Genomic DNA, 3,468 nt, shown 5'->3' with positions numbered 1-3,468 from the left:
AAAATGCCTACTTGCATTTTATGTCATGCTGTATCCTGTAGATAACCCAATAAACGTTGCGTGTAAAACTAACATTGGGAGAATTGTCCAGGACAATCTCTTCTCCACAGATCGCAGCTGGGGAGATGAGAAAAATCTAATAATGAAATATGGTATTTTATGTGGAAGGGAAAGTTGCCGATCCAAGTTAAGCATTGAGGAGAAAAAAAATAGACCACTAAGAATAATATTGGCCGGGGCTGGGAATGGTTTAGGAAATACCTTCCACATGAGAACAACAAGAAATGCCTCTAGCAATGAACAATATATATATCAAGTGTGTGTGAGAGAGAGAGAGAGAGACTATAAGCTTCCACTCTCCCATAACTCACCAGTGGGCAGAACTTATCTGTTTGAAAACTGTAACTTTAAGAGTGAAGTTGACCTCTGCACAAGGCCTAGGTGTAACTTAAATCCTAGTTTAAATCTTAAAACCTCAATATATGGCTTAACTGGAATTCAGGGGTCCATTGACCTTGTGGTGGGCTGCTGGACCCGGGCCTTTTCACTCTCCATGAACAGATTGTCTGTTTGACAATAGTACAGCTGCAACTTGATGGGTACAGGGCCAGCTTTTGGCCGTATTGATGTTGTCCTCATTCTTTGGGTGATAGTAGTGTTTAAAAGCCCCATCCAAGATTTGAGTCCTCTTGTGTTTAGGCATTGTATGAACACAAAGTAACAGACAGAGTTTACAATCTAAAATGACAAGGCTGACATAGGGTGAGAGAAAGGAATGATTACCGCTGGGGAACTGAGACCCAGAGATTAAATGACTTGCCCAAGGTCAAATAGGAGTCTCTGACAAGTATCTCTTTCTTCTGTGTTTGCACAGTGCCTAGCATAATGGGATCCTGATCCATGACTACAGCTCCAAAGTTTTCCAGCAGCGCAAGTAGTTTAAATAAATAAATGAAGTTGGGAATTGAACCCAGGCCCTTGAGCCAGTCCTTTACCTCTTCCTCTCTAATGGCAAGCCTTTTCTCTGAGTTCAGTGTGTGACTAATATTTGGCTCACTGGATATACTCATGTGACTTTTATTTTCTTTACTGTTTTGTTCCAAAGAATTACATTGAACTATGGAAAAAAATCACATCTTTGTATGTTAAAAAGCCTGTCAAATTATTAACATTCCCCACAAACTCAAGAACTGACAGTCTTTATTATTAAATTCATGATCTTTATTATATAAATTTTCCAAACTTTTACTTCACTGCATTGACACAACATCAATAGTAAATGATCAAGCCTTTTGCATTTGAAGTGAAAGCCAGGAGACAGCTGTATGTGTTCCAAAAGGAAAGACATGGCTCTGGGTGTAGTGTTTTCTCCTGGGGCTCCAGAAGCTGAGATCTAGCTTTTCATGTTTATTACCATGCAAGTAATATGAGAGTGGTGAGAAAATATTCTCATCGTAATGTTCAGTCACTAATGGTCAGTAACCGTCACCTCGTTTAGCTGTTGTTGGTTGCACATTGCTTTCTTCCTCTTATGGATTCTGATAGATTTTTATGCTAAGTAGGTTAATCCTTTCTCCCAGCTAAAAATCATAAAGTTAGGTGCAAGAATCCCCAAAGCAAGAAAAATTACTGAGAAAAAATTACAGAAGTGTAAATCAAGAAAGCAATATTGAACTTTAGAAGACAGCATACAATAATATGACACTTTATTCCACTGCTGCCTGCGGTTTATATATGCTACTGTCACTTTTATACTGTTCACCACCACTAGTAATTTTCTCTCAATCTAATTTTTATTTCCCAAGGGTTTGCCAAGGTTAAGAGTGCTAGGAAACCAGTGACTATTCGCTTGCCAAAGGACAATAAATTAAATTAACCATTGTTGGTAGCCAGCTCTGATCAGAACTATTTTTATGTAAATACGTGCAGAACCCTGATGGCATGTTGTATGATTATTAGCAGCTCATTGCAGATGCTGTTCCATAAAATTAAAGGCCTCTAGAAAAAGCAATGTGTTTTCTCTTTTAAAGAAAACATGTTCAATTTCTGCTATTGCAGTACCTTGTTGTTATTAGCGGTCCTCTGCATTACTACTATAACTGCCCAAGGCCACACTAGATGGGTTCCCACCTCTTTATTTTAAATTGTCCTCCCCTCCACAATTATCATAACCACAACTAGGGCCAGGCAATTAACAAGCCACCTCTTAGCAGCACTCCTGTGTGTCACTCCCTTTACTACAGCCCGTGGGGTCAATTTCATATACACAGCATGAACCACTTGCTTTCCTATTTCAGGTTTCAGAGTAGCAGCCGTGTTAGTCTGTATTCACAAAAAGAAAAGGAGGACTTGTGGCACCTTAGAGACTAACAAATTTGTTTGAGCATAAGCTTTAGCTCATGAAAGCTTATGCTCAAATAAATTTGTTAGTCTCTAAGGTGCCACAAGTACTCCTTTTCTTTTTGCTTTCCTATTGTATCTGATGGAGCTAACGTGTAGCATCAATGCACTATGGATTATGGGGCATCTGCTAGGAGTGCTGTGTCCTGCCAGCGGGAGTAGTTCCCCTGTCCTTTTGCATTATGGAAGGGAAGGTGAAACCTGCTTCCCGTAAGGTAGTTAGAGGTCTGGCAGTTAATGGCCTCTACTTGGTGATTCTGAAAGACTTGGCCGCAGGGAGCAGCCACCAAAGGACACCAAGGATCTGAAGAGGGAGCCATCTAGCCCATGAAAGAGCAGACAATTAGCACAATACCCTTTCGTGAATATAATGTTGGGAGGGTTGCAGGAGCTGGGGGGAAGAGGTAACTATGGTAGTAGCTTGAGAGTGGATGTCGGTTGATGCTTTAGCCATGTTCCTCCTGCATGTGACACCAACAAACCCCTGTGCTGAGAGGGGAGGGGGTAGTAGCTGCATAGCCTGTTTAGGGTAGCTTTATCAGCCCTGGTGCTGAGTACTATGAACTCGGAGCATGATTGCCCTGCTCACGTATCTAAATAGCAGTGAAGCCATGGTAGCACGGGTAGTAGCAGAGGCATAGGTTTCAGGTGTACTTGTACTTTGTATTTGTCATGGCTAAACCTCTGCAGCTGCTACCTGCTGCTACCACAGCTACACTGGTATTTACATTCATGCTAGCTAGATGAGAGCCCACGTGAGTATGTGTATAGGAGCCAGGGAATCACAGCCGTAGCTCATAGAGAAGATGTAGCCTTTGTACTACTCTGGCAGAGCACAGGGATCATAGCCAGTGGCTAAAGGAAAATTGAAGCAGACAGGGAGATCTCACTGTACCAGCCATGGATGGGAGCTGTGGGGAGTACTGTTTCTGTGCTCTCCCCATCATCCCTTAACCCCTTACTTTAACCCACACCCATAGCATACTGCAGGGTCTGGCCCACTGACCCCAGTGCTAGTAACATTGAATCCAGGCTTCTAAGTGCCTAAATCCCTTTTGAAAATGAGAT

This window comes from Dermochelys coriacea, chromosome 10, assembly GCF_009764565.3.
Source record: "Dermochelys coriacea isolate rDerCor1 chromosome 10, rDerCor1.pri.v4, whole genome shotgun sequence".
Lineage (NCBI taxonomy): Eukaryota > Metazoa > Chordata > Testudines > Dermochelyidae > Dermochelys > Dermochelys coriacea.
The sequence above is the reverse complement of the archived record's forward strand: the minus strand, read 5'-3'. Positions refer to the sequence as shown.